Raw genomic sequence first — 22,916 nt, 5'->3', positions numbered from 1 at the left:
ACCGCGCCCGGCCAGGGAGGTAATTTTCTTAATGTTCATGAAAATGTTTACATAAATGCAAACAATTCTACGCTGCTCTTAAGCTGGAATTACTTGTTTAATAAATCGTTCTTATGAAGAGTGATGTTGACCGGGCACTGTGGCTTATGCCTGTAATCCCAGCGCTTTGGGAGGCCTAGGCTGGCAAATGGTTTGAGTTTATGTTTGAGACCATCCTGGGCAACATGGTGAAACCCCATCTCTACAAAAAATGCAAAAAAAAAAAAAAAAAAAAAAAAAAAAAAAAAAAAAAGCAAAGAAAAAGATAGTTGTGTGTATGGGCATGCACCTGTAGTCCCAGATACTGGAGAGGTTGAGGTGGGAAGACGGGTTGAGCCCAGGAAGTCTAGGCTACAGTGAGCCATGATTGTGCCACTGCACCCCAGCCTGGGTGACAGAGCAAGTCCCGGTCCCCCGCCTCCCCTCCCCCTGAATAAAAAAGTGGTATTTAAACTTTAAAAGTCATTTAGAATTTGAGTTTATATCTATAATCTATGATTGCTGGCTTTTCCACTGGAAGCTCAGTAGCTAATTACAAAATTTCTGTTGGTGCAAGTGTACCTGTGCTCTCCATAGAATGCCTCCTGTTATTGAGACTCATTTGAACGTTTTTTCAAAATGATTATTTTTTTCTTAATTTACCACTGGCAAGTTGCTACATCAATGAGGTCTAAATAAAAGACCAGAAGGGCTGTGTATCTTTGACAGGCATAGTTTCAAAAGCAACTTCTCTTGACAATTAAACAATGAATCTGCTACAATATAAACATTTCTAATGCTCCAATAAAAGTGTGCTAAAAAGGCAAATGTTTCAGATATGAATAATGGAAAAATAAATCAAAATATCCTAACAATAAAAATCTAATATTTTTTTACAATTATGTTATTATTATTTTTATTGTTTGAGATGGAGTCTCACTCTGTCACCTAGGCCTAGAGTGCAGTGGCATAATCTCAGCTCACTGCAACCTCCACCTCCCAAGTTCAAGCAGTTCTCCTGCCTCATCCTCCCTAGTAGCTGGGAATACAGGTGTGTGCCACCATCTCTGGCTAATTTTTGTATTTTTAGTAGAGATAGGGTTTCACCACTCCAGATCTCAAGTGACCTGCCTGCTTCTGTCTACCAAAGTGCTGGGATTACAGGCATGAACCACCTCACCCAGCCTGTATAATTATATTATAAACATAGACTAATAAGCATTTTGGAAAGACATAGGTGTTATCTGAATTGCATTTTACAGGTAGGAAAATAATTAAGGATTCTGGGAGAAATTCTTATGGTAAATTGTAGAAAATGTGGATAATTTTTTACTTCACTATATAATTTAATTTTAGAAATAACTGCTGATTACAAAAATTATGAGTGTTTTCAACTTCAGATTATACTGTAGTTTCATTATTGGTTCTTTACTAAACATCTGCTTTCAACGTCGTTTATGACTGGAAAAGAAATTAGGCAGCTAACTCAAATTAGTTACAACTAACTCATTAGTTAGTTACAGCTAACTCAAAGCTTCTACAAATGGTTCAATTTTTCACTCACTTATGCTTTGAATACAAAGTCAGTAGGAAGTAGTAACTCCTTTTCTTTATTTTATTCTCAACACATCATATTTGAAACCATAGCATATAGTTATAGGGCTAGTTAGTCTAAGCTTCCTATATCAGTGTCACTAAGAGTATGAATAGATTACTGTGAATGAATAGTTTAAAATACTAAATAAACAAACTGACTTTGGGAGTTGGAGTGCTTTAGATCTTCTCATACCTACTGCTTTTTACTTTATAGTCAAAAATGAAAAATCTAACTTTTTAAGTCATAGGGTAACACCTTTATTCAACAAATGGGAGAAGGATGAAGGTGAACTTTAAATACACGGAATGACACCCTCAGCGTTCATGATAAAGGTGCTAAGGAGATGTGGAAAGCAAATCTCTTTTATTAATACATAATATCTGTACATATTTATGGGGTACATGTGATATTTTGATGCATGTATGTAAGGTGTAATGATCAAATCGGGGTATTTAGGATATCCATTACCTAGAAAATTTGGTGTTACAAAGGTAGAGAGTGGAATGATGGTTAGCAGAGGCTGGGAAAGGTGTGTGTGTTGGTGGGGTTCGTGGTGGGGTGATGAAGAGAGGTTGGTTAATGGGTACAAATATACAGTTAGGTAGAAGGAATAAGTGAGTGTTTGATAGCATAGGAGGGTGACTATAAACTTTTTTTGATGAAAAGCAGGACAGAGGGGACCTTTGGTAGAAGTTTCTTCTTAGCCTCAGTTGAAGCAACCTACTCTAGAATGGACTGCTGTGCCTTAAAAATCCTTCTAAGAATTCTGGATTGCTAGAACAGTTATTGTCTTTGACCCATGCCCATTTGTGTGTATTGAAAATAATTCATTATTGGTCTAAAGCTATAGCTCCAGAGCTTGAACCCGGGAGGTGGTGGTGGCAGTGAACTGATATATTGCCACTGCACTCTAGCCTGGGCGACAGAGCGAGACTCCATCTCATAAATAAATAAATAAAGCTATAGCTCCAGAGAAGGATATGCATGAGACATATCTTCATCTACTCCTGCAAGATAAAATGTAGTCTCTTTCTGATAATGGGGTCACACAACCAGCAAAAGAAGCCACTGACTCAAATATTGCAATAATGTGGGTGTTTCAAGCCTTCTGCTAATTTTTATTAATACAATAGCTTTGACAGGAAGATAAAGTGTTTTGGCTTGTTTCAAAAAATACTTATTAAATTGAAAAATTTACCTGGAAAATATGAAAACATAATAATAGAAAAACTAAAAATATTTGAGTGTGGAAGTAGAAAAATGGAGAGTAATGAGAAGTTGCATTAGGTGAGTATTATTATTTATGTTTAAATGTTCCCATCAGAATTTTGGTATGTTTTCCTGATTGGAAAAAATGATGAGTAAGCTTAGTTCCGTAATGCATATTGATCATTCAAAAGCATAGTGCAAACTAAAAGGCAAAACATCTTAGTCAAGGCTCTTAAAACACATTCAGGGAATTATGCCAGTAAAGGAAGCTGCTTTCTAGGGAACATGGGGATATATGAGCTTTTGAATGAAGAGATTAACCACTGAAGAGCTCTTTTTAGAAGAGATGGAAGGAAAAATAAAAACATAGGAGATATCAAAAAAGATAGATAATTCCTTAAGATTGAGGACAGAGCCTACATAAGAGTATATATAGAATATTTTACAGAACTAGAAAATTAGAAAGAGCAAGAACTTGCAAAGACTGCATTAAGATTCCTTTTAAGTAGCCATTATATTTTTCTCATACTTCTTAGTTTTCACAGCTTTTCACACGTAAATCTCATGTAAGGACAAATGGCAGTAGGATACCACCATCCCCCTTTCTGCTCTTTCTTTGTGATGAGAAAAAAATTTCCAAAGTTCTTTAAGTATGTTATCAAAATTGCTTTTTAATCTTTCTTGGCCTGCTTATGAGTTGCTTGACACCAGATCATATTTTTCCTTATTCATTTTTTTTTTGCATAACCAGTGTTTAAGTTACTGACTAAATTAATAAAGTTAGGGAAATACATTAAGAATTTATTTAAAATTGCAGAGTTTGTATAGGCTATTTTTAGAAGCTAACTTCATGACAGAACAACATGATTTTGCCAGAATTCTTTTTTGATATAATTCAACTCTGGTAGTCTACATTAGATTAAGAAAGAATAAAGCTCTTTGAGGATGCCAAAACATCTAGCTCTCCTGCTTAAATTTATAGATTATTCATTAAAATTGAGGTGTCATTTACTCTAAAGTGTCAGTATGTGTATTATAAATAGAGATTTAAACATTTTTGAAGTGAGAAGAAATATATATTAGTAATTTATTTGGAAGAAAAATATGTTTAGGATGAAAGGAAAAGAAAGAAAAGTTTACAAATTAAGTCATAGAGCCTTGGGTTAACTAACTTTCAATAGTTAAACGTCTTTATTTTTTATTTTCTTGATGTGTATTCTTTAAAAATGAATTCATTAGATGTAGTTTTTGTTTGTCTTCTTGAAAATGTAAAATATCTATATATCATAAAGGATAATGTGTTTGTTATTTTTTAGAAGAACATAACCACCAAAGAGCTTAAGAGTAGGCCCCAAATCAGCTACACTGTGATAACCCTAATCTAATTATACATATATGTTTATATCCATAAATGATATATGTGTGTGTATAATATATATATATGTATAGATATTTTCGTGTATATATAGTCTGTGTATGTGTGTGTGTATATATATCTATGCTTTAACTTACCCTTCTTCATTTTAGGAACTTTTAAAACAGATTTATTAAGGTACAATTGACATTGAATGAAGTGCATATGTTTAAAGTGCGGTTTGATACGTTTGACATGTGGATATACCTGTGATATCATCACTACTTTCAAGGTAGTAGTAGACATACCCAACACTGGCAAAAATTTAGTGAAGTCTTTTTCAAATCTCCCTCCCCTTCCTCCCAGTAATTTTTAATATACTATTTTTGAAATGTAATAAGTTTTAACTTAGCACACAGTGGATATTCAACAAATGCAAGTTATGTAAATCGTTATTAAATTCATACTCCAAAGCCATTCTTTTCAGAGACGATGATTTAGTTAATTTCTGATACCAATGACCTGGTCATAATTACATATTTTTAAAATTGCTCCTGCAGTTTGGAGAGAAAAGAAACATTAAAAAAAAGAAGAGTTTCTCAATTGCATTAGGGATTTGTAAACACTTCATGAAGAAAAAGGAAACACATTCATATTTATTTTTCTGGAACATTCACAAATTACATTTGAAATGACTTGTTGTTTGATGTTTCATTATATTTGTCCAGGATTCTAATAAGGAAGTGTACCACATGGCCTGGCTTTTCACAGAAGAGTTAAGAGAAAATATACCAAACCATCTCACCTATGTATTTAGAAAACATAAAAAAAATTAGAATATAGCGCCACAAGTAAATAATAACTACTTCTTCCCCAGTGTTTGTACATGCACACACATATTTATTATACATTTGACTGACACAAAGAATGTGTAGCTCTCAATTTATAAATAATAATATATACTTCATGGTAAACTCCATGTAACTAATTGGTTTTTAGAAAATACTTTTTTAATTAGTTTCAAATGACAAACGAATATACTTGTGACATACATATTGGTTAATATTTTCATTTATATAAGTAGATGAAACAACTAAAACAATGAAGACTTAGTTCAGAACGTCATTATTTCATCAATTATGTGAGTACCTCTTTGTTAAATCAGAAAATGTTATTTTTAAATATGGAAAGAGTATTTCATAATTTTTTCTACTATTTGCAATATAATAGCAACAGATACGATACATATTAAGTTTATTCTGCATTATTAATATTTCGTTCTTCACTGTCTTAAGTCTAGGTAATCAATAACACCATAAATAAAGCCCTGGTAAGTATAGTTTGACAGGTTTTACAGCGTAAGGACTTCACCATGGCCAATTTCAAGCTACTGATGTCATATCACTGAGTGTGTTCAGAAGGGATGCACATAGCTTACCAATATATGCTATTTCCACCATACAGATACAACAGGTAGAAAAAAATCTCAACAGCATAAATTATAGTAAAGGAAGTAAAGTTATTTTAATATAATTTATTACATTATAAGTTTATATACATTAATTTTTAATAATAGCTAAACATAATAACTGGCTCACAAAATTTCTTAAAACATAAAAGGTATTAACAGCTCCAGTACATCATTGTCCATAGAGTGCTGCACACCTCAACTTAGACACGATGACCCATGTCCATTGAGCATTACCATAGTTACCCAACTCTGATACAAATGTTTGCTTTTTAGTAATCACCAAGTTTTGGTCAACTTTTGCTAATATCAACTTCAGTCTTCAGCTGAATGTAAATTTCTACACCTCTTGATCTAAATGACCAAGTGTTTTCCCATTGTCTCTTTAAATTATTATCCAGTAATTGAAGGTAAAAGTCCCAAATCAGCTTCTGGTGGCTTCCTCATAGAGTTTAGATTAATACATGAGCTAATAGTTGCCTGCAGGTTTTACTTTTCTGAAGTGCTAAGGCACAGAAAACAACTATGGCAACCAGAGCTACTGCTGTTACTACTATTTCCCTTCTTCTTCTTCCTCTTGTTTTTTTTTTTTTTTTTTTTTTCTTCCATCTTTTTTCTCCTCTGAATGAACACCTTATAATATGGAACATCTTTAATGTACAGTTTGGTTCGTTATTGATATAATTTAATGAGTTTTGTTTATATTCTTTCTGATAGACTTTTCACTTAAAATTTGCATTTAAGTTTTATTCTTTTCAGTCCACCTTGCTTTATTTTAAGTGTTTCCCAACTGCTTTTTCTTTTTTTCTCTCCTTTTGGCTGCTTGTAGTCATGGCAACAACCTATGGTCTGTGGTTAGCCATTGTGAGCCTCTCCATTAAGGAGCTTCGGGAAGGCTGATCAAGTGCCAGGAATATGAGTTGATTCCAAACTTCAAGAGTGTTCATTTATTTATCCAGTCTTTGATACAAATTGAGAGTTCTTTGCTCTGTTTGCTTTCCCTCAGGCAAACTCTTTCATTTCATTCTTCCATGCCAGTGTTTCAAATTCTTGGCTATTAGGTGTCGTTTCAAGTATCTGTTAAAATAAAAAGATCCACTTCAAAAATGTCTTTATTTTATGAGCTTTCCTAGTTCCTGGAAGTTGATTATGTTGCCATATATAAGACAGAATTTTACTACAGAATTTCTGGTATGTCTTTGAAGTCCTGAAATTGTGTTACAAAGAATGCTAATGTGATTGCTTTTTTATGGGTAAAGGAAGGCAAATGACAGTTGGTGGTGAAGAGAAAAAGGAGTGTGGGGACTGAAGTACTAATTTGGAACAGGTGTTGATCATTTTTGCCTAGAATAAGTAGTGTAACTGTAAACAAATGGACGTCTAAAAGAACGGCTCAAAGCTAAAAAGGGTAACAAAATAAGGATTTTCATGATAACTTTCCTAAACCCCTTTGCTGAAAAAGAAATGTTACTGTAAAACAGAAGTTTAAAAGTGGTTAAAAGTGGTTGGTTGGAAATAAGAGCTGAAAGAGAAAACTGCATTGAAGTGATTGGTTTGATTTGGTGAATAAATTGCTACTTTCAGATTCAATTTGTATCAATAGGCAAAGACCTGTACACCTGCAGAACCTGTCACACTCAGTATCCAGGGCACTGAAGCAGCTAGTCTTCAACAATAGGTTTACTTCACTCTTGTTGCCCAGGCTGAGTGACAATAATTGCTACCCATTCCTGAAGCCTCAACATAGGAGAGGAGTCTTTGATGTCTGATCGTTAAGCAATACTCTTTTTCACCTCTAATGGAGAGAACACCACGATTTATAAACTTAGAGAATATCACACAAAATTCTGCCTCCTTGTTTTTAAAATAGCTGAGGGTGTTGAACTGCTAGAAAGAATCGTCTTTATTAAATGTGACTGAACACTGGAAGTGCAAGATACTGTTTCCTTAAAGAAAGTAAAGAAATCATGTTTTGGTTATTTACGATGGCCAGCGTAGCAGGCTGAGGTAAACAGGTTCTTGTGAAAGTATTGAATAGTTCCTAGGTAAAAGGAAGAGTAGCAAAGTAATTTAACACACTTTTCACATTTCAAGGTGAGGAGTGTGCTGTGATAACATAATCTTCTGTGGTTTTGATTAAATATTCAAGTCTCTAATTAAAGACCATCACCTGGCTAGGTGCAGTGGCTCACGCCTATAATCCCAGCACTTTGGGAGGACAAGGTGGGCGGATCACCTGAGGTCAGGAGTTCGAGACCAGCCTGACCAACATGGAGAAACCCCATCTCCACTAAAAATACAAAATTAGCTGGGTGTGGTGGCACATGCCTGTAACCACAGCTACTCGGGAGGTTGAGGCAGGAGAACCGCTTGAACCTGGGAGGCGGAGGTTGTAGTGAGCTGAGATCATGCCACTGCACTCCAGCCTGGGCAACAAAAGTGAAACTCTGTCTCAAAAAAAAAAAAAAAAAAAAAAAAGAACATTACCTTGTTCACCCTTTCACTTAGGAGCTGGAACATTCTTATGAAATAAAGAAAGCTCCTATTTTAGGCCCTAATTCACACAAATTAATCACATCATACATATTTTTTCTAACTGCCCACTTGGTGAATACTTTAAAAATCCAAGTGGTATATTATACACATACCTATATATACACCTACATGCATATATACACACATATATTGGGGTGGAGAAAAAACAAAAATAATTTACATTTAAAAACTACACTATCGCCAGGCATGGTGGCTCATGCCTATATTTCTAGCACTTTGGGAGGCTGATTTACGTGAATTACCTAAGGCCTGGAGTTGCAGACCAGCCTGGCCAACATGGTGAAACCCTGTCTCCACTAAAAATAGAAAAATTAGCCAGGCATGGTGGTGTGCAACTGTAATCCCAGCTACTCGGGAGACTGAGGCAGGAGATTTGCTTTAACCCGGGAGGTGGAGGTTGCAGTGAGCCTAGATCGCGCCACTGCACTCCAGCCTGGGTAACAGAGTGAGACTGTCTCCAAAAAAAAAAAAAAAAAAAAAAATCATTAGAATAAAAATCCACCTTCATGAGTCTGAGCACATTCATAGTGGCATATAAACTTTTAAACCCAGAGGTACAAGAGAAAAACTATGTAATTTCTTTCAATGATACTTTTCTAGTATCAAAAACTTTTATGGGTACTTGAATAAAATAAAGCTATAATACTTGTCATATAAGTATTCATTCAAGTATTTAATGATTCCTTTTTTCCTGTTACATTCATTTATTAAGTATTTACTGAGTACTCGGTGCTCAGGCGATGTTCTGTATGCAACTATGAGTGGTTCTTGCAGAATTCCACTTAATCTCTTCAACAGGGCTTACAGGTAGTGCAAAGTATTCTTTCTTTGCTGTACTTGTATAGTACAGCAATATAACATAAGCAGTTGTCACTTTGCTTTGTGAGTTGGAAGCTTGATGAGGTCTGTATTGGGTAACTTAGGGATGAGTTGTACACTGAATGGCAAGAAATGTAAAGGAAGACTGAAACTCTTAAAAAGAAATATGTTTCTTTTATTTCTCATAAAGAAAGGAAAAAAGATGATAGAAATGCCAAATTATAATATGTATGTATTTACATAATGAAAACATTTACATTTAATCATATATTTTGTTTGAATGGTCTTGTTTAACCTCAGTTTTCTCATACATATTTTCACTGGTATTCTAATAACTACCAATAGAAATCTCATATATTCAGATTTGTAGGCTCAAAGTACTGGATAAAAATATACCATAGTCCCATAGGATTCAGAATTAACAAATGACAGATATATAATCCAGTTAAAACTAGACACATCATTACTGGTGTTATGATGATGATTCTCTTCCCATGACTCCACATATGATATATTTTAACTGGCTAGATTGACTTATTTAACCTCTTTTCAGATATTTGTTTGTTGACTGAAATCTACATGGAATTTTTTCCCTGCAGGGATTTGGCTAGTAACATGCCAGCTATATGTTTTACAATTTTGACTTTTCCAGCTGCTTTCTTGATGGATAGTCATTTCTTGATGTTTTTTCCCTTTGCAATAAGTTTGGGAATAAAGGAATATCTTCATTTTGTCTTCTAATGTGGGGATTCTTCTTCAGGAGTTCAGTTCTACCTGGCCCATATTTTGCTTGTTTAGCAATTCAGACCCATAAATATTGCTTGGATTGCTGTGGATCTGATAAAGCTTTACTTGAACAGTGAATTCAATAATAATTTTGACTCTTCATGTACTGCAGCTTCTATTTAATGGCAGCTTGTCAATAGTAGGAAGGGACAGATGGTTGGATGTGTTGGCATAAGTCATACATAATATAGCATAATCTAACTCAGATAGGTATCACACAAACTAATAAAAGCTTTCGTTGCTGTGTTGTTTATTTTGTTTCTTTTTTCACAGATAGATTCTGTTTGTAAGCAGTTTTTGCAGGCAAAATAGAAACATACTACAGACACAGACTCAAAAGAAAAATATAATGTAACTTGATACATGCTCATTCTGAAATGTAAAATATAATGGAAATTCAAAGGTTTACTTGCAGGAAATGTACAAAATTTATTAAGTCCATCAAACATAAAACAATTTTATAGCTAGAGAATTCTTAGTTTTGTGAATGAATGAGTGTATTCAATACAGCAAATTATTAGATAGAAATTGCTTTATCCAGATTCATCCAGACAGTACTCTCTCCCAGTTAACTGCAATACAGCCAAAAGAGTTTGCTCATTGTCTCTGGAGTGTGCCTGGTATTCACCTCTGCTGCCGTTGAAGTTTTATTCTAGCCTTTCCGGGAATCTCTTGCAGCTTCTTTTCTGCCACCCAGGTAACCCCCATCCCTGTCAGCCCTCAAGTTGCCCTAGTCTATCATAGATTGAGGTTACCCCTTATCTCCTTAAGCATTTGCTGAGCACTTACTAAGGACAAGGAAATGGTCAGGACCTAACCACACATCAAGGAAAGACTACAGTGCCTTCGCTCATTAGCCCTACAGTCTTGTGGGAGATGCATAAAAAGCAAATATTAGATTGAAATATGTAGGATATGTAGATTTTTGTTTGTTTGTTTGTTTAAGAGCAACTGCCTGAAGGTGTTAAGGAGGGTCTCCTGGGCGACTATTTAAACTGACATTTTAAGAAGGAAGGGTAGATTCTCATGAGAACTTTGTGAGGGAGGACATTTCAAGCAGTGGAAGAAGAAAACTTGTGAGAAAATAATAACATGAATCAAAAAAGTACTGTTCAAGGACCTGCAATTGTCTTAGTTCTGCTTGAGAGGACAGTGAGAAACAAGTAGGGCAGGTGGTGATAGTGGTTACAAGATTGGGTATTTGTGAAATCACGAGATCAGAAATAGTCTTATTTGTCAAATAAGTTAAGCTAGAATTGTATCACGGTTTTGAGTTGCAAAGGTGACATGATCATATTTAAATTTCAGAAAGAAAATATAATCATCAGTATGCGAGGATGCATTATTGAGAATAGAGGCAGAGAGACTAGAACAGGGGCATTCCAGTGAAATTGATATTCAGATGACCCACAATTTTTTGTTTCTTTCTTTCTGGGAGCCTCATCAGAGAATTTGTTTAATTTATAACTCATTATTAGCTATCCCTTGTTTTGTATCTTTTTTTTTTTTTTTTTTTCTTTTGGAGACAGGGTCTTGCTCTGTCGCCAGGCTGGCATGCAGTGGCGTGATCTCGGCTCACTGCAACCTTCACCTTCTGGGTTCAAGTGATTCTCCTGCCTCAGCCTCCCGAGTAGCTGGGACTACAGGCGGGCACCACCATGTCCAGCTAATTTTTGTATTTTTAGCAGACACAGGGTTTCACCATGTTGGCCAGGATGGTCTCGATCTCTTGACCTTGTGATTCACCCGCCTCGGCCTCCCAAAGTGCTGGGATTACAGTCATGAGCCACTATGCCTGGCCGTATCTTAGGTCATATATTTTATTTATTTACATTTCTTTTGAAATGCAATATTAATCAATTAATTTACCCATTTATGACTCTTTTGCTAACTAAATTGCAAGTTCATTTACAATTCTGATGTTATTTACTTCAGATAGCTTTTCATGTCTCCAATATAATTTGCACGTAATTAGCTATTAATATTCATTGAATGAATTTGTGACCCATTTCAGCTATTCCAAGATAGTGTCCAAGAATGGTAACATGGGAAAAATATATTGCATGTTACTGATAGGTGAATTGCTTCTAATCAAACGAAAATTTGTAAAATCAAAAAAATTAACAGAACGACAAGAAAGACATGTGTCTGTGTCCAAATATTTGTTCTTAAGTCCAGCTGAGTCGTATAGCTCTGGGTCTTTAATAATGTTATTTTCTTCACTATACTGTTGGTTCTAAATTAATGTGTACTTTATGGAGTACTTCCCTGAGATTATTGGATGTGTAATTTTTCTCTGTGTACAGCAAAAATGTTTAAAATTTTTGTCCCGATTTACCGTATTGATAAATTTATGTGCACTATTTTAATTACCCATAGACTGTTAATTGCAATGATTTTTTAAAATTCCTGGAGATTTTGTTCCTCTTGTTTTGGAGGAAGTTGTTATTAACAGTAACATTTGCATATTACATTTGGGATATAATTAAGTTCTAAAAATACTAAAATAGTAAAAGTGTTTAAAATATCATTTATCTAATTTCTCTTTCATATATGAGACAAAAACTTAAAAATAGAACCATCTACCCAGTAAACCTGGGATCATGGGCACACAAACAGTAACAGGTTGGTACCACTCCCTTTCCCCTCATGGTGCCCATCTGCTGGTACCCATCTGCTTTATTCTGGTAAACAGGGGTATTTTAAACTGTTAGGGAATATCGATGCCTGTAAATTGCTTAGAGAGTGAGATTTATTTAGATTCCCAAAAGTGATGGTATAATTCACTTAAAGTGAAACTTCATTTATAGTAAAACCGAATGAACGTTCAGAAATCTGAAATGTATTGTGTTGTTTAAATTGCATTTTTGGTTTATACATAGAGAGCCACATTTCTTGGAGCAGAGTTTACTTATACAATCAAATTGAATTCTACTCTATTTCTGTTCAACTTCTGCCCTAAATGAAATCATTCTATTTTTCTAAACAGTGTAAGACAGGACATGACCAGCTTTGTCTGATACACATTTGCTCGATGTATCAGCAACTTCTTTTCCATACACTATGGCTATTTCAATAGCATCCACCTTGTTAAGTTCAGAACTATTGGAGGTTGCACACTGATTGTATTGCCCTTCTGAGAGTGCTAGAAATGCTCTCAGAGGAAAAAAAGTGAGTAGTAGAAAATATCATTGAGTACTTAATGGGTGCCCTTGGGTCCTATGTAGTAGGTGCTATTATTGAAAAAGACTGCAGTGTGATAAGCACACTCTTGAAGGCTTACATGGTGAATTCTTAAGTAGAACCTACACATAAGTATAAGAATACAAAAGAGCAAATGCTTTTTATATCAAATCATTATATGAGACTATTGCTAAAATATTAGCTGTGAAACAAGTCAAATATGCTTGTATTCTGATTTTGATTAAGTAGTAGCTTTGGTGATGTAATGGGTCAGTGAACTATTGGAGAGAATATGGGGAAATTACAAATAAAATTTACTGGATTGAGACCAAAACTCATTTTCAAGAAGTTCATTTGCTGAGCTTTATAGGAGATTTGTAGGATTGCAAGGCTTGAGGTAAACTGGCAAGATGATTGAGAAAATGACACAATAACTTCCTCTCTATAATGGCGTTGAGCCAATCCACTTATTTGTGAATCCAATTTATCAAATTCATCTCTTAAATGATATAGCATGCTTTTCTTGAGTAGCTCAAATTGTTCTACAGACATTATCTCATTTGTCCTCATAAAAAGATGGGAAGTTTCTATTGAATGAATGCTTCATGGAGTGAATACGTTAATGAATGGGAATTCAAAGTAAGTGTTTTTAATCTCTACTGTATCACTCACTGGCTTTGTGACAATGATAAGTAAGTTAATTTCTATTAGTCTTATTTTCTTTATGCTATGAAGAAATATTCATACTTTTCACTTAGTATCATGGGGATTAGTGTAAGGAGTCATGCCAATAGTTACAAAAATTCCTGAAGTTCTTCCAAAGCTAAGGCAGTCTCTAACTTTTAATAAACCTAAAGCTACGCTAAAGTATGTTTTGGTATTGAATTAACGTCATCAAAAATCAGGTTATACTTGTGGTATATCAGAATGATTTTAATTATTGAAATTCACTATTAAAATATACTTTGAGCTCCAAATATTTACTAGGAATTGTACTGGTGTGGGAATTGAGTTGAATATTATGGCCACTACCAATCAGGAACTTATAATTTCACTGGAGGGATAGCCATGAAAATAATTTCATAAAACAGAAGTAGTTGAGAGCTATAACTACTGACAGGAACAATGAGCCATAGGAACATAGATGAGAGAGAGATTACTTTTCCTTAAGTAGAGTGAAGAGAACAATTATGCAAGAACAGAGATTAGAAATCGAGGTTGGGACTAACATGTAAAACAATTGAATAGTAGGTGGATGTTGAATGCTGCTGAGAGAATCATCAAAGTTTTTAAGCCTTTTGAATCTATTCAATGTATGTCCCATTCTAGGTATTTGAAAGGTAATTGCGATGGTGGTAAGCAAAGTAGATTAGAAGTCAGTCATTGAGAGAGACGGCAACAAAGAAGGGCAAGTCTGATGATTTACAAATGATAAAGATGATTTATCAAATAAACTTTGATGATTTCAAAGTTGAGCGACTGGCTAAGTGGTGATACCATTGAAATACCAGGAGTAGAGAGGAGAAGCAAAGCTCAATGGAGAGAAGCGATAACTAACAAAGTTTGATTTTTGTAAATTAAGCTTCATTATCTTCTGTATCACACATTCCAAATCTCACTTAAAATTCAGGCCATGTTTTTCACATTTGCCCACACATCTTCAGATTTGATACTTACCTGCTTATCGAGCCACAGAAGCCAGTGAGCCTGTCCAGGGTCTGTGTGCAGACCCATAACACAAGAGAGTGAGGCCCAGGTTCAATCAGCAATTAAAGGGGTGTCTTCAAAAGAGTTGCCCATGTAGATATCAGGAAAAGGTGGTAAATGAAGAGCCAGGAGTCAATAATCTCCATGTATGTTTCAGAAGAAAATCGTTACAAATATGGGGTATCCTCTTGTTATGTGTTTGTGAAGTCAAGGAAACTTGATTAGGACCAAAACTCATTTTGGAATTGATCTTTGGAATTGACAATAATGAATTCACTGTGAAATGGGAGGCAGTGGTTATTTTAGAGTTAAAAAAAGGTAGACAATTAATTCAAGAAATTTGGTAGCTAAGAAAAGGAGTGATGGGGCAGCTTCTTGCAGAGGAGCAAGGCTCAAAAGAGGTTTTTGAACATTGAGGATATTTTAACTCATTTACAAGCACAAAAATGGTAGATGGAGGCAATGGAAGTTCAGAGGGAAGAATAAGATCGTAGGAGGGGTAGGAGATCAAAAACATAATTCAAAACTAGTTGGGCCACTTCTTCCCAAGAAACTATAAAGAAGTCAGTTAATAGTGGTACAGAAATAGGTCACCTGCTGAAGGATTGGCTATGTGTGTGTGGGGTAGGGTGGAATTTTGAGTAGAGTGAGTGTGGCTCAGAACCTTGTTAAAGAAAATAAGAAAGTCAAGTAGATATCATTAAGTGTGCTTGGTAGAACTGAGATAAAAGCAATGATATTATCAACAGAAAATCATACCTCAGGTAAGTAGCGTAATAGAGGGAACATTCTGGGGAAAGATTGATGACTTCAATTTTTTTCTTACAAGTGAACAAAAGTTCTAGAAGATACCATCAACTTAAAAGGATATTACGCAAGGAAAGCAATATGAGAGCATCTAGTATAGGACTGTGCCTGTGCTACCTGTGGCAGTGTCTACCTCTACATATTGCTAGTTCTTTGTTTCTACAGAGGGCGTCAATATAAGAAAATCTTACTTATTAGCCAGACTCAGAACAGCTGTCTGGGGACAGTATTTTAGTAAAAAGTGTATATTGTAAGCTAGTATTACTATCACTTTACAGAAAGTAATTCTTCTTTTAGTGGGGACAAATACATTTCCTAGATTTTATGAAAGTAAAAGAGTTCTGACTAGTTTCATATTTGAACAGGAAAATATATGTTTTGATCTCTGTTTTTAAACACCTTGAATATGAAGGAAACAAAACTGTTTCTGAAGAACAAGTAAACAGAGTTTGAAATAGGCTGATGGCCAGAGTGTTGGGTTACACTGAGAATTAGAACAAGAGCATGGGACACAGGTGATGCTTATCGCGTGATGATAACGATTGTTCTGATACTGTCTGTCATCTCCTCTCATGGCCTTTCCTCTCTTGTCTGTTTTTTTTTTTTCATAGTTAAGATCAATAGTCTTATGTTAAACCTGTTTTTCTCAAATCTAGAATTGTTTTTAACCTTTGATTTTTTTTTTTCTTATCCATCAACAATATCCAAGGACAACCAATTAAAGATGAATGAGGCTATCATCTGAGGAAGATAAGTGAGCTGTTTCAGTCTATGTACAAATAATAGGTTATGTGGTCATGAAGCATGAGTTTCAATGATATATTTAAATAAAGCATTGTGTTATAATTACAGTGTATAAAAATCAAAAACTTGATAGACATCCAGGTGCTTATATCATTGAAAATAATCAGAGATATGGAGAAAAAATATGCATGCAACTGTTTACCACAGATAGGTGGTTAAATAATCTACATCCAGAAGATGAAATCATGATTTTTTAAAATTTAACATTCAATGATATGGGATAAAATGTTTATGTCATAAAGTTAACTAACAAAAATAGAATATGAAAGTATGATCCATATTTCAGGAAGGGGAAATATGTGTGGGACTGTGTGTGTGTGTGTGTGTGTGTGTGTGTGTGTATGTGTGTGTTACATTAAAAACAAGCATATGTTTAGGATATGGCCTTGAAAAACTGTAATAGGATTTTAGCACTGGTTATTTCTGAGTGGTGATTTCATGGGTGATTTATGTTTTTCCAATACATTCACGTAGATACTCTAAAATTTTTACAGTGACCATGTTATCACTTTTCTAATCACAGAAATGTTATTAATAAAAAAGACTACTATGTGATCACAGCTATAATTTTGTTATGCCCCAGTTTTTATGGAACACCCACACAAATGCACACATTGACACATTGTCTGAGTCTTCAATGAGTACAGTGACTTCACCTAGTAATTGGGCCTAATTATCTCCACAAGGTCTGAGAGAAGAGTGCTCTTTTCTCCAGGATGTCTAATGCCAGCCAATTTACACTTAGGCCCGCTACAGTTGATCTTCTGGGCCTTTTATGATATGGTAACACTTCAGAATTTTCTCTACAGTGTGACTCTTTAATTGTTTTACGTAAAAAACGGAAATATTTGTCTATTTTGAGTGTTTTAGCATTAACTGTTTGATTTCGTTGGAGGAGAGGAGTGCAGGAACCATCCCAATTATGGGGGCAGAAGCTGGATGAGTCAGAGGCTGTCTCTTATGTTCATGAAATGCAAAAAAAAGTGACTCACTAACCATTCAACATATTTGTAGTCTTGCTGTTCATTAGTCCATTAATAGTATTAACTGGCTGGAAAAATGATTCAGAATTTTCTTATCAGCGTTCATTCATCAGGAGAAATCTTGAAGTCCCACCATTTATTTTGTTTTTGTTGTTTTATCTTTCTTTCTTGCATCAGTGAAAAATCAGACAAAGTAATTAAATGTTGTTGGCAATAACTTACTTGTTGTGCCTTGAAAAAGAATGTAAATCACTAGAGAAAACATGATGGCCAGGCTTACTCTCACTTTTTCTCTCTCTTTCACACATACACACACACACGTACATTATTAAAATAATAAATATAGGCCGGGCGCGGTGGCTCAAGCCTGTAATCCCAGCACTTTGGGAGGCCGAGACGGGCGGATCACGAGGTCAGGAGATCGAGACCATCCTGGCTAACACAGTGAAACCCCGTCTCTACTAAAAATACAAAAAATTAGCCGGGCGTGGTGGCGGCGCCTGTAGTGCCAGCTACACGGGAGGCTGAGGCAGGAGAATGGCGGGAACCCGGGAGGCGGAGCTTGCAGTGAGCTGAGATCCGGCCACTGCACTCCAGCCTGGGCGACAGAGCAAGACTCCGCCTCAAAAAAAAAAAAATAAAAAATAAAAAAAATAAAATAATAAATATATTTCATAATTTTTATAATTTATACAGTTAAATTTATTTAATTTCTAATAATTTAATATTCTATTCAACAAGCAACAATAGACTCACCATTTAAAAACCTTTTAAAATCAATTCTTTCAAATTTGGTTCTTTGAATGAAACACTACAGAAACCATAGAATGATTTCAGATTTGCCAAAGAAAGAAAGAAAAAGGAAGAAAGGAGGGAAGGCAGGAAGCAAGTGAAGAAAAAGAAACAAGTTACTGCTCTACATAGGACACTGTATTCAAGGCAAGGTCATGTATTTATCCTTAGTTTCATGATTTAACTGATAATTGAAATGAAATTTCTCTTTATAAAGCTATAAAGAAGAGTACTGTTTTTGCTGAGTAAAAGAAATATGGATTTCAAAATAGGTACTTCATTATTTGGGAGTACAGGTTTGCTGATATTAGTAGCCACCTTGTCATATTTTCAAGGAACAAGTGATCTAAATATGAACATCCCTATCAAGAGCAAAACATTTTTGCAGGATAATTTTAAGAAGAGTAGTCTACAATATTCAGCTCTCCAACCATCAAGCATGACTCACTCCAAATAGGTTATTTAGTCTGTTAGTACTGTTATGTTTAATTTGATTAGTCTTTCTGACATTTCTCTAATTAAAAATGAAATGCCTCAGGTCCTATTACAATGTTCTAGTGATGTTTCATATGGGACACAGTTTCTTGCACGACTGTGATGAGTAGGTGCTGTACAGAAGATATTTCATTTTAGGCATATGAATAATACTTCTCAGTAGTAGAGTGACTGCTAAAATATTAATTTAACAGATATCTAATGAAAAGCATTCTGGCAAATTTTCCATCTCCCAAGATTAAAATAAAATAGTTTTGTTTTAGAAAAGTGGTAATTATTTTAGTTCATCTTTTTTATATACAGTTAGTAAAATGCATTTAATAAATGATAAATTTGTAATCTACTATTGGAATAATGTTTTTGTTCTATTAGAATTTAGACTACAAATGCAGGATATAGATACATATTTTTCTGTTTCCTCATGTTTACATTGAATGTAATGTGTGCCTAATAAGTACTGGGGGGTGACAGTTCTGTAAGTAAATATTTGACATTACTTTATCATAGAGTAATAACATCATGATTAAAAGGGGCAATACAAATGATATATGAAGAAAAAATGTGGCACTATATTAAATAGAGTCAGAAATTGTAAATTATTGCCAGCATGTCATACATATGTCTTCATTTCCTTTTTCTGTAGTTTTACATTGATGTAGGAAATTATATTACTCACTTTTAAGTCATACGAATATAGTGATAAATATCACAATGTGAAATTCTTTTGAATCCATAGAAGGTTAACTGCAGAGAAATAGAACTAAATATCTAATCTTTCTACTTTGGAAAAATGGAATTCAAATAATCTCACATTTTACTTTACCCACTAGTTTCTACCTCCCATCAATGGTGACTGATCTGAGTTTGAATTACTTTTCTTTCAATTATTAATAGTAAAGGTTCAGTTGTAATGTAAATATGTCCTGAGGTGTATTTTTGTCATTAAGGACAAAAAATCACTGCAGGAGTCCAGAACTGTCATGAATTGGGCAATGCATACACAACTAAGGAAAAGAATATTGCAAATAGAACAGGATAAACTGGTAATAGAAGATTCTAGGACTAATAGGACATTCATCAAATAATAGCCATCATCAAAATCTGTTAGCTGGTATTTATCAGTCTGAAAGCTATAAAAATGACATTGGAAATCTCTTGATTTCCAAATATACCTGTTTGTGCTGTTGTGCTATAGCTAAGTGAAGTTATAGCTAAGTGAAGTTATAGCTAAGTGAAGTTATAGCTAAGTGAAGTTAGCTTCCTGCCTAACAGGCTTTTATAGGCAATAGAGAGAAGGAAAATGATTGAAAGGATTTCCCCACTGTGAGGCACCCACTGTGTCTCAATGTAATGGATTACAGCTGCTAATTTACCTGATTAGGTAAATTAAAGTTAAGGCTTTGGAGTCCTGTAGTTGGGGGTTTGAATCCATATTCTATACTAGCTGGGGGACTTTGAGGAACTTATTAACCTGTCTAGGTTCGGTTTTATCTTAAAATAACAACCACTGCAACAATAATAGTAGTTAATTTTAAGGAAAAATTGAGGTTAGATCATATTAATATGTGTAAACCTCTTAGCACAGTGCCTGCCCATTAGACAGTCTTCAATAAATATCAGCTTTTATTTTTATAGTTATTTTAATTAACTTGATTAACTTGCTCTTCACATTTCCTGAACATCAATTAGTTAATTAGCGGATATGTAGTTTGGTAAAGTGGCATCCAAAAGGATTTTATATTTTGACTCTTTTTTTTTTTTTTTTTTTGAGATGGTGTCTTGCTCTGTTGCCCAGTCTGGAGTGCAGTAGCGCAACCTCAGCTCACTGCATGCTCTGCCTCCCGGGTTCATGCCATTCTCCCGCCTCAGCCTCCCAAGTAACTGGGACTACAGGCGTCTGCCGTTGCGCCTGGCTAATCATTTTTTGTATTTTTAGTAGAGACGGGGTTTCACCATGGTGTCGATCTCCTGACCTTGTGATCCACCCGCCTTGGCCTCTCAAAGTGCTGGGATTACAGGCATGAGTCACCGCACCTGGTCTATATTTGGACTCTTTAAAGACAGTCACATGCTCCTTACATTTTAAGGCTGGTAGGACATCTCTTTTTTAAATAGAAACTTTCCAATGTATAGTGTTTACTATGTGATCTGTTGCATGTCTTTGTTTTATTGATAATAACTATATTGTATTTAATACATTCAACACTGAAAAAAAAAAGTGACCTGAATACCAAGTATTTTTTTTAAAAGAGAACTAGTAGCAATCCAAGGCAGTTAACCATCAATAAAAAAAAAAGAGTTTGATCCGTTTAGTAAATAAATAAATGGTCTTGAGAGTCACCGATGGGTGGAATCTGCTGTGGGAGAGAAACAAATGCAGAGTGAGGGCTAAATCTCCTGACTAAATAAGGAGTACAGATAAGACAAGGCACAGAAATGAAAAGGAATTTAATGTATTCGGAGTCAATAAAAAATCCTAGATGCTTGATTCAGGGGAGGATCTAGGCTTTTTGTGACTTGAGGCTTATATATTTGTAGAGCTCTCTTTAAATAAAAGAAAACAAATTATAAGGACTTTGAAGAGGCCTGTACAAGTGAGGAGACTTGCAACTTTTGTGTCAATTTCCCAATAAATCCACATCTATCTAGCAGAGAAGTTTGCACTAAGTACAATGAGATAAGTAGGGTGAAATTATGAACAGCTCTGAAATCTGGAAGAGATGTTTACACTATGTGTTAGAATTGTGCTCCTCAACGTACAGTCCTAGCATCAGACTCATATACAAGCTTGTTGGAAAGGCAAATTCTAGAGCCCAACACTAAATTTTCTGATTCAGAAACTCTGAGACCAGTAGCCTGTGTTTAAATGAGGCCCTCAGTTGATTGAGATGAACACTAAGGTTTGATAATCACTGTGTAGAAGGTTAGGCTCTGAGCTGCTATAATGAAGATGAGATTGGTAATAAATAAAAAATAAAAATAAAATAGTTTTATTTTAGAAAAGTGGTAATTATTTTATTCATCTTTATTACATACAATTGATAGAATGCATTTAATAAGTGATAAACTTGTGATTCAATATTTTAATGTTCTTATTCTATTAGAATTTAGACTATAAGTGAAGGATATACTCCATGAATGAAAGGAGTTTAGGTGCACCATGGGTATTCAGAATTGGCTAGATTAGAAGCAAATAGGCAAGTGATGATTCTCTTACACTGATAGGTATACAATGGATATAAGAAAATATGTAAGTAGAAAGGAATTGACCAGATATAATTGCTACATGTTGGGTAGAAGGAGAGGGTTTATTTAAGATGAGTCTAGGCTTCAGACTTCTTTTTAGACAGCAGAAGAGAAAGTAAGAAGAGGTGATTTGATGCAGAGTAAAGATAATATTGGTGGGTGGAGAAAGTATAGAAAATTCTGTTTTGAATATGCTGACTCTTACTTATCACTGAGGGATATCTATGTAAAAACTATATAGTAGCCAATGGGGTAAAGAGCACTGGAATTTGTTGCCAGGACTGAAAATATAGAGTTAGCCTATTTCCTGAATAACAATAAAACAAAACAATATATAATTACACATAGTCCTCACCTCACAAAAAATAAACCAACAATTTTATAGATTGTGTACTAGCTGATTTCTCTTTGCCTAAATTGTTTACACAGAAAAGAAATGTGATACAGTTCTTTTCCCAGTGGGTAGCTAGTACTTAAAAGAAATTCCACTCTTAGTTATAGTGCTTTATACTCTCCAGTAACTTTGAATAGGCTCTAGCAATTTTAGCTGCTAAAAATAATGTAAACAGTAACAAAGGATTTGTTGAGAACCTTTCATTATTTTGTTCCATATTATTATGTTTTGTTTTATTCCCTTATTCCAAATCTATGCAACTGTAGGCGACACTGATGAGAAATTATTCTAAGTTTAATAAAATGTATGTATGCTTTTGCAGCATATATGTAATAAATATGTGTGTTTAATGAAGGATGCTAATATGAACGATGAAATGAGTTTCAATTTGAAGCCTTCCCATTGGGTACAATCACAGAGGACCAGAAGCATTTTCCATGTACCAGTTGTTCTAAAAGCAGTGAGATATTTTCATTTTATGTTTTTCATGAGGTCAAGTTGATATATTCACAAATACCCCCACCATTCTCAAATTCAGGAAAGACACTTGGAGAAAATTGTTAACCATATGCACAAGGACTCAGAGATGCATCAGTCCTGGGATTTGTTCACACAAATTGTTGATCAGCACTTGTCAAAATGAGGAACATAGAAACAAAAGTGGACATTACGTGCATGCACATGAGGATTCTTATTCA

General features: G+C 34.6%; 1 protein-coding gene and 1 long non-coding RNA gene across 11 annotated transcripts in view; both read left to right on the top strand.

Moving 5' to 3' along the window:
- The window catches only part of LOC135968118 (uncharacterized), a 36,607-nt gene extending 26,455 nt beyond the window's left edge, over positions 1-10,152 (top strand). Inside the window, exon 2 of the long non-coding RNA XR_010582616.2 lies at positions 20-10,152. This is a non-coding gene — a long non-coding RNA (uncharacterized lncRNA). The remainder of the gene's footprint in view (positions 1-19) is intronic.
- The window catches only part of PCDH9 (protocadherin 9), a 956,768-nt gene that overhangs the window by 197,843 nt on the left and 736,009 nt on the right, over positions 1-22,916 (top strand). The gene's annotated exons all lie outside the window — the stretch shown is intronic.

This window comes from Macaca fascicularis, chromosome 17, assembly GCF_037993035.2.
Source record: "Macaca fascicularis isolate 582-1 chromosome 17, T2T-MFA8v1.1".
Lineage (NCBI taxonomy): Eukaryota > Metazoa > Chordata > Mammalia > Primates > Cercopithecidae > Macaca > Macaca fascicularis.
Note: the sequence above shows the minus strand (reverse complement) of the source record. Positions and strands in the feature narration are given on the sequence as shown.